Source organism: Rattus rattus, chromosome 13 (genome assembly GCF_011064425.1).
Source record: "Rattus rattus isolate New Zealand chromosome 13, Rrattus_CSIRO_v1, whole genome shotgun sequence".
In the NCBI taxonomy this organism is placed as follows: Eukaryota; Metazoa; Chordata; class Mammalia; order Rodentia; family Muridae; genus Rattus; species Rattus rattus.
In genome coordinates this window covers 30,575,961-30,589,519 of record NC_046166.1, presented here as the reverse complement: position 1 = coordinate 30,589,519, position 13,559 = coordinate 30,575,961, and the positions used below count along the sequence as shown (strand labels likewise).

The following is a 13,559-nucleotide window of genomic DNA, read 5'->3' as shown; positions in this document are numbered from 1 at the left end:
ATGTCTACATTCTTCAAGAAATTTTGAAAATTGAGTGATCTGGGTTGCGTTTGGTAATTTGGTAAAAGAGAATGTATAAATATGTCAAGACAATGACTATGGCTAGAAGAAAACATAAGGAAGATAGTTTATTAACTTGATCGTTGAAGAATGCCATAGGCAGGCTTGGGGAGAAGAAGACCCAGAAAGAAGATTAAGACACTACTAAAAGGTCAATGAAAACACAACTTGAGTACAAAGCCAACTAAAATAGCAGTCTCCTACCCATGCCAACAATTCAGAAGGGCACATGAAAAGTAGATACTCCGTAATGTAATGAGTGACCTTGCAAAGAGTCTTTGCATGATGATGAGCCAAAATTCTTAAAGCAACCTGAAAAAAGCTGAAAGGATAAACAGTGAGACGTTTTCTTTTCTTTTTTTATTGGATAATTTTTATTTACATTTCAAGTGTTATTCCCTTTCCAGGTTTCCCGTCCATAAGCCATCCCGTCCCTCTCCCCCCTTCTTCTATGAGTGTGTTCTCCCTCCCCAACCACCTCCCCTCCCTGCCTCCAACCCTGCCCTGACATTCCTCTACACTGGGGGTTCCAGCTTGACAGCACCAAGGGCTTCTCCTCCCATTGGTGCCCAACAAGTCCATCCTCTGCTACATATGCAGCTGGAGCCATGGGTCTGTCCAAGTGTACTCTTTGGGTAGTGGTTTAATCCCTGGGAACTCTGGTTGGTTGGTATTGTTGTTCTTATGGGGTTGCAAGCCACCTCGGCCCCTTCAATCCTTTCTCTAACTCCCCCAATGGGGACCCCATTCTAAGTTCAATGGTTTGCTGGTAGCATTCACCTTTGTGTTTATCATGCTGTGGCTGAGCCTCTTAGGAGACAAGTGAGAAGTTTCCTGTGTTCCTCAGGAAGATACAGCTCAGTGCAATGAAAGAAAGGTCTTTGAAAACACTGACAATTTAAAACAATAGAAGCATAATAGTAGTGACAAGAATAATCTAAATGGAATGGTATTATTTACAGTACGGTGAGAAGAGAAGAAACTTGCAGATACAACGGCACAACGCCATTTAGTTCTAAATGGAAGGGTTTAACCTTCATTAGGGTTATGAGTATTTTTCATTGTCAGAGAAAAGAAGGCAGAGAATATGAACACAGATGCTGTGAAGAGGTGCTTAGAAGAGCACTGGGGATTCTCTTCTGATCCTCTTTCACAGTGAAGTAAGGTGCTCATTTATATCCTGAGTAAATATTAGAAAATACAGAAGTTCAAGCAGAGACAGCTAGGTATAACAGTGAGAATGGAGACTGGGATTGCGATAGTGTGATATTAGCCAACACTAGTGTTTCTGCTGAGGTTAGTCATCGGGATTAAAATAAGACCTGTCAATGAACTGGAAGTTTTCTTTAGCAAATTTTAGTTGTACCAAATTGAGTTTAAGAAATATGAGATTTTTTTCAAAGGTCTATAATTGTAACTGAGGGAAGGTCATAGTGGTTACAGACGTATGGGAACATAACTGTGTATGTTGAATTGAGTAATTTCAACAGATACAGATTCGAATGGGGGGGGTCTCATGGAGCGACCATGAGGAAAATTAATAGCAATTAATTCTAATATTTATTGTACTGGGAATATTTGGAATCAGACTTCTATATGTCATAATCTAGAACATGGGAGATACATATTTGTGTGCGTTGTAGGAAGAGACAAGGCCAGCGTTAGGGCATAGCCACACTAGTGAAGAGGTGATATAGAGGCCATGTTCCCCTGGAGTGGAGAGATTATCAGCTGTAGGGCAGAGGTCAAGAAGGTGACAGCATAATGATTAAATGACATTAACATGATTGCATGTTAAGATATTGAAGTCAATAGACTATTTATAGATATCACAGGGAGAGTCTATGAATCACACATAAAATAGAAAAGAAATAAACGACTTCTATGCTACAGAAGACCGCATTAGTAGATTAGTATGAGAGTGCATTGCATGTAACAATTGAGGGCATTCATGAGTGTGGAGGAGAGCTGTGTAGGAGGTGCTCTTGGGCAAAGATGCTCGCTTAGCTGGTCCTTTTAACAAAGGGAGGAAGAAGGGGAACGAGGCATACAACTCCTTCTGCCATTTACCTGCTTGCCTTTGGCAATGACCTTTACCCCACCAGAAGGACAACAAACTGAAACTCTGAAAAAGAACACACATGCACACGCACATGTATAATTAAGGAAAGAAAAATTATCCCTAGTCTGTGTATGTTACCCCAAGTATTGACTACTAACTCCTACCTAAAGCAAACAAAGTACTAACCCACTCTGCATCACGTCTCACATCTCACTGTATAGTTTTCATTTAATTTTGAGCATCATGTTTCAATTACTTTAAGCAAACTTAAAAGCATGATATTCAACTATGGGAAGCAGAGGACAAATGAATGATGTCATGATAAGAAATATAAGTAAATGTAACATGAGTCATAATAATAGACATAGAAGGTTCTAGTGACCAGAAAGGCAACATTAATTGTGTGCTGCTTGAACTGCTCTTTATGTTGATTTGACTGGTGAAAACATTGTTGCAAATGAAGTACCACGAGTATTTTTCTTAATATGTATAAATAAAGTTCTGAAGTAGAGCAAGTTTTCTGGATTATAAATAGGGAATAATATATGTATATTTCCTTTAAAATAATATTTTAATAATTCTTTGAGAATTTAATATACTTAACTTTTTTTTCAGTTCCTTCTTTTTATTAACTCACACACGACTACTTGTCTTCTGGTTTGTTGAAGCAGTAAGTCAGACAACACTTCCCACAGTAATGTCCGTCAAAGTGGCTATCCATGACAACTCCAGCACCATATTCATCAGAAGAACATTCCTGATGAAGTCGGCTGATATTGCCATTTTCATCCACCTCATAGTGTTTCAGCACAGCCAACTTAACCTTCTTGGGGTTGGTGTAAGACTTCCTTTTCTTAGCGCCACCACGAAGTCTCAGCATGAGATGGAGCATGGACTCCTCTTGAATGTTGTAGTCAAAGTACGGCCATCTTCTAGCTGCTTATCAGCAAAGATCAATCTCTGCTGACCAGGGGGAATTCTTTTCTTATCCTGGATCTTGGCCTTTACGTTTTCTATAGTGTCCGAGGGTTCAACCTCGAGCATGATGGTCTTCCCTCTAAGGGTCTTCACAAAACTCTGCATCGTGGCGTCGGCTCCACCCACGATGGCAGATTGGAAACGAATATACTTACTTTTGAATACGTTCATTCCCCCTCAATTCATCCCAGATCTACATCACTTTCCCACCCACGCAACTTCATGCTCTATTTTTCTTCCTCCCTTTATGCTACAGAAATAGTTGAAGGAGAAAGGCAGGGTAGAGAAAGTAAGCGTCTGTTTCATTACCATGCAGATATTTGTCCTATGTAGCTTTCTTTAAGGGAGAGTGTACCGGCATATTAATTTTGTGTCTTTTGTGTGTATTTCTGTCTATGTTGAAAAGAAAACTTTTAGTATATTTCACATAAAATAATTCACTTAAAGCAATGATTATTGTTCCTTGTGTTCCTTTGTCATATTCTCAGGAAAATATGTTTCTTTAAGAAACTAATTTTAGCAGTGAGAGAAAGTCAATTTCTTCATTATATAATATGTTGGAACTATGAAGATCTCATTGAGTCTTTTAGTTTTAACTGAAGTGTTGAAGTCTTAGTTTTAACTGAGTCTTTTAGTTTTAACTTTACCAAAACGTCCATTCATGAGTGCTTTATAACCTCATCTATGACAACAGGACTTGGAAAACTCCATTTGCATTTTCCACAGCATCCTTACTTTTTTATATTTTAATGAAGTACACACGTTTTCTTTCTCCATCTGCTTTTTGGGAAATTTACTTTTTGCTTCCTGTTTCATCTTTTGATGAAGGACATTGGCAGCCACATGGTAACTAAACAAGAACATTGTGCAAAAAAGAACTAGGTACTATACAATTTTAGAGTAGGAAAATGCATCTGAAGTGAGTAGAATCTAAGAGTTTATGTGGTAGGCTCCTGGAGAGGCAGACATTCCTGATGAGACCTATTACAATAAACGACGCAGTGTTTTCAATGTCTGGCAGTATCCCCATTCGTATTTGGAAGGAGCCCACTTGTAAGTTAAGGGATATAATTCCATGTATTGATCACCTAGAATAACACATTACTCCAAATGAAAGATTACCAACACAGTATGTTCTTTTGTTTTCATCTTTATTAACTTGGGTATTTCTTATTTACATTTTGATTGTTATTCCCTTTCCCGGTTTCCAGGCGAACATCCCCCTAACCCCTCCCCCTCCCTTTCTCTATGGGTGTTCCCCTCCTCATCCCCCATTACTGCCCTCCCCCCAACTATCCCAAACAGTGGTGAGATGCTGCGCAGTAGGTGGCAGTGCCTCAACCGGATGTGTGGTTAGGCCCAAGGGCCTCTTCCATCCTTCTCAAGGGGAGTGCGAACCTTCTCTCCTTTCATACAACACACAAACTATGCTCTTTGAAAATAATGTATTTCTAAATTTCTCCTATGTTGCTCAAAATATTTTAAAGTCATGATGAGTTCCTGTCCAACTTATTTCTTGATAGACTTCATCTATCTAAAATAATGGTTGCAGTAAGATTTACATACTGTAACATACTTTACTTTTCACATTCCTTTTAAAATTACATACATACATATCTGATGGTGCTACCACAATAAATATTATACTCAACTGATGGAACATCCTAATCATATCTTCATAGTGTATTGCAGTCCTTTTTTTGTAGCTGTGACTGAACTCCATTCATGGAATCACTTTGCAAGCTCATTTCTTTTAATACAGCTATAAGACACTGCATGCAAGAAGTGTTATGTTTTATCATCTTCCACCTTCAATATTGAGTGAACTCAACATTTCATATTTTTTCCTGACTCAAAAATTACATTACAGGTGTGATAGAGGCAGCCATGGATACCTGGCTTATTTGTGCTGTCTTGCACTAATAAAATCAACTTCATTTTAAAAGATCATACTACGATTAGCATAATAGTAAGTCTATGACCTCTTAATACAACCAGAAAAGAATCCTGTCAAATGATAACCCAGGTCTCATGACACAAGGAAGTTCTGATTTGTATTGCACCACACATACATAATTCAGAAGAGTGCTTGCATGAAGATTCTCTCAACTGCAAATGTACATGTATGTAGATATGTAAATATGATGATGACAATTGCCAAGAAAATAAAAGCACTCTGCCATTACTTAAAGTGAGACTGAACTTTAAAAATAGCAACAGGTTCATGAGTCCTTGTTCTAATTTACTCTTGCTACATTCATCACATTGCAATTAGCCTTTTAAAATCTTTTAGATTTTACAATTGTTAGAATTAAGATAGTGAATCATTTTTAGAACTATGGTATTCAATTTCTAAATATGAACTAATGAATACTATGAGTCATTTGAAAATTTAGGGTAGTCCTAACTAACATTTATAGGTATGCATATCTACACACATGTATTTATTTATACAGTGACACACTTTTCCATAGTTAGGTACTAAAATAGACATTTCATGGTAAACCAAACAATTGTTTAAATAAATAACATCAAAATACAGAAAGCAACTGCATAAGTAAGTCAAATACTTGATTAAAATCAGAATCTTCAAATTCTAGTAAATCTTCCTTTACAGAATATCAGACATTTATGATTGAATTGTATCACAATAAATTAATTAGTCATTGGAAACATTAGACATATAACGCTATTCCAACTGGGTTTAGTGTTTTATTTGGTGGTTAGGGGAACTTTTAAAATAAGTTGTGACTAAATCCACACAAATCTTTCTCAGTGGTAGATATTAGTGGGTTCCTCCTTAGTTCCTTGCAGAAAAGCAGAAACTTGAAGTGTCAGGTGGTGTATAATTGGGGCTTGGGGCAGCACCTGCTCAGAGGTGAAGGAAGGAGAGAGGAAGGGGGATACACACATATATATCACGAGAATAGTATATCTAGATATAGATATATTCACAAACACACAAATTATAATTAAAGAAGAAATCATGAACTTGAAATGGAGTGGAGCAGTTGGGGTAGAAAAGGAGTTGGAGGAAGGAGAGGGTGTGGTAGAAATGATGGAAATACAAAATTAATTTATAAAATTCTTTAAAATAATGATATAATTAATGTAAACCATTAACTGAAAAGGCAAACCTGGCCCTTATTGATGTCAACTGTTCTGTAAAGGAAGCTTTTACTAGAATTTCAATTTGAAGATTCTGACTGCTTAGTCAAGTAATTGACTTACTTATGCAGTTGCTTTCTGCATTTTGATGTTAGGTTGAATAATTATTTTTGGTTTACCATGAAATGGCTATTTTTAATTTTAATTATGGAAAAGCATATCACCATATAAAGATACACATGTGTGTAGATGTACATATTAGAATTACTCTAAAACCCACCTGGCCCTCTAGAGTCCTTACCATCCGCCATATGGTGATGTAGCCAAGACAGGCTGTCATAAGGGCGTTTTTCAGGCTGGGTACATTCTCAAGCTTCTAAAGTAGAAGCCAAATAAGATGAGGTTCTCTCCCTGAGGCAGTTAGTTACCTCAATAAAGAATAGATAAATATGCTAGGTTCTCCTAAATTCATTTAAAATAAAAGCAAGGTATACAGAAAGTTGAAAAGTCTGTGTAACAAGAAAATTATACTACTTTGTTTTCAAGTTTGTATCTTCTTAAAGACATTTCATAATCCTTTTTGCTACACTTTTTTTTCATTTTTCAGAATATGTTTAGACATTCCCCAAGCATATACATAAAAAACAGATGTAGTTATCATTATAACCATAGTAATTTCTACTTGTTAACACAGAATAGACTATAGTTTTTTTCCAATAGAGGATCCTTAGTTAACTGGTTATAAAGTAAGTTCTATACACTAAAATTCCAATTAGTCACAAAAGGTATTTCTCATTTATATTCTACATCTGTGTTTGAGATCAATACAGAATATTCTAGGTTGTGATTTAACTATATCTTGAGGAGATATATTCTATTACACATAAAGCCTCATTATTTCTTTCCTCCAATTATATGCTAAATCTGGAGTGCCTTGACGGGTTTCTGCAATTATTTTTCTATGTCCCTAATTTTCCCACTGTGCAGTTCATATTTGGAGAGAAGTTAATAACTTATTCAGTATAATTTCTTTCAATCAAGCTAAAAATATTATCAGAGAACTCTACGGAGTACAGACACACATATACATATATATTTTGTATTGTCAGTATATACATATATGCAATGTACATATGTGTTCTGCAGTGTAGTAATATATGTGATTTTGTTTTCCATATATATATATATATATATATATATATATATATATATCTTCCCCATGTATTTCTGATTGTGATTATGCTCCAGTCTACCAGTATAGCAGAGTACAGTTTATACCATAGATTCTATGTTGGTATGTATGTAAATAAATATAAATGTTGGTGTGTGTATATATATATATATATATATATATATATATATATATACTTAAATATGTTGGTGTATGTATGTATGTATGTATTATGCACATGTACCAGTAATGAAGCATCTAACTCTTCCCCTTTGTGTGGTATACCATGGTACTAACCCTGGTAAGGTACAGATATTTAAAACCCATTATGAGAGATACTTTGAAACTGTACATATGATGAACCTGAGTTCTAGTAGAAGCAATAGGAGCTAAAATGTTTGTCATTTCTGCTCATGGACAACAAACCTTTAATAGTGTCACCTTTCTAATTTAATTCTCCTCTGCAAGAAGAAAATGGATGTTAGGTCAACTCTGGAAGCCTTAATGTGCTCAGGTCTTTACCATCTAGTCTTTGGCCCCTGCCCTCCACATGCTGCATACGAACCTGAAAATCATTGTTATGTGACTGGGAACTAAACTTCTATTATACTTGAGTCATTTTATAATTTGAATTTATTTGCTATAATAACTAACCTTTGCTACCAAGTTCCTCTAATAGTCGCAGTTATGTGAGGAAAACAAATTCACATATATTACCACACTGCAGTTTGGCCATTTACAGACTATTGTAACAAAGAAAAACTGACGTATAGGAAACAGAGAACCATCACAGTGTAATCCTTAACAAGCAAGCTGTATGGCAAAACCTAACGTCATGAGTGAAAAAAACTCATAATGCATAAAATACTCATAATAATTACAGTTATAAAATTCAACCATTCTCAGTGTTCTTACTATGTGGCACAAAATAATAACCCTAAATTTATTTAAAAACATAAAAACAAACACCACCTCTGTACTATTTGATAAGATTGGGAGGCAGAGAATATCCACAGTACCATTACTGCACTGAGCACAATGCTACTCCAGTCAAAAGGCTTTTTCTATCTATTTGTGCACATTATTTCATAGAGATTAATTATAATCCAACCAAACGGACATCACTTCATTCCTTCTCTTGAACACAGTATGTGTCCTAGTTTCACTTCTGGTGCTATAATGAAATATCTATACATAAAGCAAGTCTAAGAAGGAAAGGTTTATTTACCTTACAATTCCAGGTTACACTTCATTACTGTAAAGAAGCCATGAAGGAACTTAAAATAGGTGATGATGTCATATCAGCTGTCAAGTATGAAGAGAAATGAATTGCTTGCAATATTACTTGCTTCCTTAAGTTTCAGTAGGCTTCCCTATCTTAGACACTTCACGACTCCATGCCTAAAGAATGATGCTGACCATTTGGCTGTGTCTCCATATCAACTCCTTTAACTAAGGCACAGATTTCTCAATAGACCAATCCAATGTGGATAAAACTAATAGACAGGACCCAGGTGTTTCTAAGTTGTGTTGAGTTGGCAAGACTAACCACAAAAGATATAAAGAAAGGAGGAAAGTGATTGGCTATTAGTTGCAAAAATTCCATGAACAAGAGAAATACACTCCAGTGTCCTTTAGCACAGCAAAGGGGTTCTAGTAAACAATATTTATTGTGAACTTCAAAAGAGCTGAGAGAAATGTTTTTTTTACTGTTCCAAAAACAAAGAGAGTGAGTTATGTGTGATAATTAGTCTGTTTGAATAATCACACAATCTATAAATAAACCCATAGGGAGCCAACAGTGTAGCTTAGTCTCGAAGTGCTTGTTGCGCAAGCTTAGCAAAATGCATCCACTGCCTAGTTCCTACATGAAGGGAGAAAGAACTGATTATATAAATTGTTCTCTAAGTTCCACATACACTCGGTGTCATGTGTGTCTCCCAACACTAACAAATAAAAGTAAAAAAGTAAATATGTTTTTTTTTTAAAATCAGTTTATCCCATATGTGTGTCTAAATGTTATGTTTTGATTAAAATAAAATATAAAAGTATGTAACGTGATTGGAAGTGGGCTGAGCTGTGAAATCTCTAGGCTTGGTCCCAGAGGCCTACTTCTTCTAGCCAGGAATCACTTCCTAAGGATGCTGTAGCCTTACCAGGCTGAAACAATGTGCTGAAATATATACCATGAGGGTATATTTAACTGTATGACCACAGCAGTGAAGCTCACTGGACATGAATGCAAAGCTGGGTCAGTTTCTTCTAAATTCTCTTTACAGCAGATCATTCTCTGTGCATATAGTTATACTCACATAAAATTTATTTCAAAATCATGTTATTTTTTTTAACATCCTGATATATCTACAACCTTTTGGTACTTGTGTGTATGATACATAGTACTGTGAGGTGGTTACAAAGAAAGGCCAATTTAATATATTCCTTAAAGGGACACACAGGATGGGTCCTGGTTCTGCCCCATAGACAATTCTTTATTTAAGGTCCTAGATGGAAGATGAGCTTCATTGTCATCAGAGGCTAAAGCGGTCTTCATTGTTAGATTATATTATTTGTATTCTAAAGAATTTCACTGTGAGTTCAGGAAGTTGAAACTCAAAAAGAAAATCACAAGTTTTAACCATTTTTATGTGGTTTCAAAAAGGGTCATTTTGAACAGCTTGCAGTGGTCAAATAGAGTCTTTCATACATAAACTACAACAAAGTCAATAATATCTAAAGTATATGTTTCACTGAAAATCGCTTCTTGTTTTACACACAAAAGAATAGATGTTTAGAATATAGAAACCACTGTTTTTACAAATGTGTGAAAGAAAATAAAACCATACCATTAATGTTTTAAAAAGATATTTCTGAATTTTATATAGTTAGAAATAGCACAAAAAGAAAAAGCCAATGTTAGAATATAAGTCCACCAGAGAACACACATGGATACTATTGTTTTAAATTGGATATTTTTATTTACATTTCATATGTTATCCCCTTTCCCACACCCAACCACCGACCCTTTCCACCTCCTTGCTCTGACATTTCTCTACACTGGTGGCGTCCAGCCTTGACAGGACCAAGGGCTTCCTCCCTTTGATGCCCAACAAGGCCGTCCTCTGCTACAGATGCAGCTGGAGCCATGGGTTTATCCATGTATACTCTTTGGATGGTGGTTTAGTTCCTGGAAGCTCTGGTTGGTTGCTATTGTTGTTTATATGGGGTTGGAAACCCCTTTGGTTCCTTCCCTCCTTTCTCTAATTCTTCCAATGGGGACCCTGTTCTCAGATCAACGGTTGGCTGCTAGCACCCACCTCTGTATTAGTCATGCTCTGGCAGAGGCTCTCAGGAGACAGCTAGATAATGCTCCTGTCAGCAAGCACTTCTTGGCATCAGCAATATTGTCTGGGTTTGGTGGCTGTATGTATATGGACTTTTAAAGCTGAAAGAGAGTCATTATAGTAGTGCAGAAGAAGCTTCATGGGGAACTTGCCCATGCAGTCCTGACCCTCACAGTTGTTTTATATTTTATATACAAAACGCTATCCGGGGTGACAAGAACAGTTAGTAAGAACCAAAACTACAGATGGCAACATGCTAGGTCAGAACGTTTAGGGGCTTTCTTGGATGCTGGGTCTGTGAACCAGCTCTTTGATGAATTAAATCTTTGGTTCTGCTTCAACAGGTGTTGGAACTCTTGTGCTGAATTTTAAAGTCAGAATGATTCCTCTAACTTGGGACCCATTGTGATAAGGACTAGGGGCCTATTGCACCAAAAGGATTTTTTTTTTACAGGTTATTATGACTATTCTTTTTTTTTTCTCCATCTTTATTAACTTGGGTATTTCTTATTTACATTTCGATTGTTATCCCCTTTCCCGGTTTCCAGGTCAATATCCCCCAGCCCCTCCCTCTCCCCTTCTATATGGGTGTTCCCCTCCCCATCCTCCCCCATCACCGCCCTCCCCCCAACAATCACGTTCACTGGGGGTTCAGTCTTGTCAGGACCAAGGGCTTCCCCTTCCACTGGTGCTCTTACTAAGCTATTCATTGCTACCTATTAAAATAACCAAATATAAACAAGCAAGCCCTGAACAAAACACAAATGTCTTAGTCTGAGGTAAACAGTTATCTATCGTGAACTCCCCCCCCCCGATAACAGTGTAAAGACTTATATGTGCGAAGAAGTCTGACATAAAACCCACTTGAGATTCCTTATTGTATGAGCTACAATGATTCCTGCTAAAATATACAGATTCTTCATAACTGAATTCAATTTTAGTCAGTTTATGATCTCTTCTTTGTTGACATAAAAAAACTCAAAATAAGAATGAGTTTTGAAACAGATTTGTGGAGGCTCTACATGATAGAAAAAGGCAAAAATAAAACACAAGATAGATAATTTTAAAAGAAATACTTTTAACCATTCAGTAAGTCATCCTTGACAAATTGGAATATCTACAGCATGCTACCCACTATGCACATGCCTCATGCTCCACCTATGAGGTAATTACCTTTGTCATAAATTTGGTAGCCTGGAAGAGGATAAGAATATTTCTAGATCTTCATTATTTCAAAGTCTAGGTGTTTTTTTTGTTAAAGAAGATACAGATACATTTTCATTATTTTTTGAAAAAAAAAACAATTCTCATAGAATATTTCCAAATTTGCCAAATACCAACACTATAATGTAGTATAAATATATAATATAAATATATATTATATGTATGCCAACATAACAGTACTTTTGTCTTTCTGTACAATATTCACAATAAATTCTGTCTCTCTCCTTTATGGAGACAGGTTTTTCTGTATAGTGTGTTACTTAGTCAGGGTTTCTATTCCTGTACAAACATCATGACCAAGAAGCAAGTAGGGGAGGAAAGGGTTTATTCAGCTCACACTTCCACGTTGCTGTTCATCACCAAAGGAAGTCAGGACTGGAATTCAAGCAGGTCAGGAGGCAGGAGCTGATGCAGAGTCCATGGAAGACTGCTGCTTACTGGCTTGCTTCCCCTGGCTTGCTCAGCTTGCTTCCTTATAGAACCCAAGACCACCAGCCCAGGGACAGCATGACCCACAATGGGCTGGGTCCTCCCACCTTGTCCACTAGTTGAGAGAATGCCTTATGTTAGGTATCATGAAGGCATTTCCACAACTGAGGCTCCTTTTCTTTGATAACTCCAGCTTGTGACAATTTGACACCCAAAACTAGATAGTACAGCGTGTTATAGAACTCACTATGTAGACATTACTAGCCTCAAACTCACAGAAATTCATCTGCCTCTGCCTCTCATCTGTTGGATTTAAAAGACTGTATCACCTCAACTGACTTTAAATTAGCAAAAGACAACTAAATTTTGGACCTTATAATCAACATACATAAAAACAAATTGAGTAACAATTACAAGAATTTTCACTGTTTAATGATACATCTTATGGAAAGTGCTACCTATCACTATTTAGTAACTCTTGAATTTAATTGTATTCTATTATAAAACTACCCTAAATTAAGGTGTAATATTGTACAGAATATCGTTGTGAATTGTAAATGAATCTCTTGTGCACATTTGAATGTGGATGTAAGATTCTTTTCCTGTCAAAATTTACTTCTTCCATATAAATGTAAGAGACTTGAGAAAACAGTCAATTGTTATTTTAGACATTGTATCATTTGTCTGATACCACAATGATATGTTTGTGGCATAACTATGCACTCTAAATGAAGTGACGATCTCAACAGATATTTATTCTTTAGCTATTGTAAAAGTAACTTTTATTTGCCAGATGTAATCGTCACCTTGGAAGCTTCCTGCTGAACTTAAGATGACCTTCTCTAGCTCTCTCTGAATTCTGGCTGGCTGGGTCAACTCAACTGTTCTTGCCCAAACTCCTCTCCAAGCGACTGATTCAAACTGGCTTCTCTGTGCTTCTGAATGAACTAATCTTTTTGGCCTCAAACTCAGTCTGGCAGTTTGGTCTCATCTTCTGGCTCCTTCTCATTACCTGGCTTGTTCTGTCTTCACCTGTAACCTGCCTCTTTAACACTGTCTTAGTAAAAACTGCCTCTGAACTGAATTCAACCAAACTCAACTGCATTGCCTGAACTCAACTGACTACCTTCAATGAACCACCATCTACTTAGAGGTGATTGTTTAGTATTAAAGTATGTACTAAGGG

The 13,559-nt window shown here is 36.5% G+C and overlaps 1 protein-coding gene, 1 non-coding gene and 1 pseudogene across 2 annotated transcripts in view; all 3 read right to left on the bottom strand.

Annotated features, from left to right (window-relative positions):
- Positions 1-13,559, bottom strand: part of Galntl6 (polypeptide N-acetylgalactosaminyltransferase like 6) — a 1,121,089-nt gene that overhangs the window by 532,052 nt on the left and 575,478 nt on the right. The gene's annotated exons all lie outside the window — the stretch shown is intronic.
- On the bottom strand, positions 2,747-4,093 carry LOC116914787 (annotated as a pseudogene).
- Positions 4,400-4,520, bottom strand: LOC116915149. The gene has a single exon (XR_004389818.1). It is a non-coding gene; the product is annotated as a U6atac minor spliceosomal RNA (small nuclear RNA).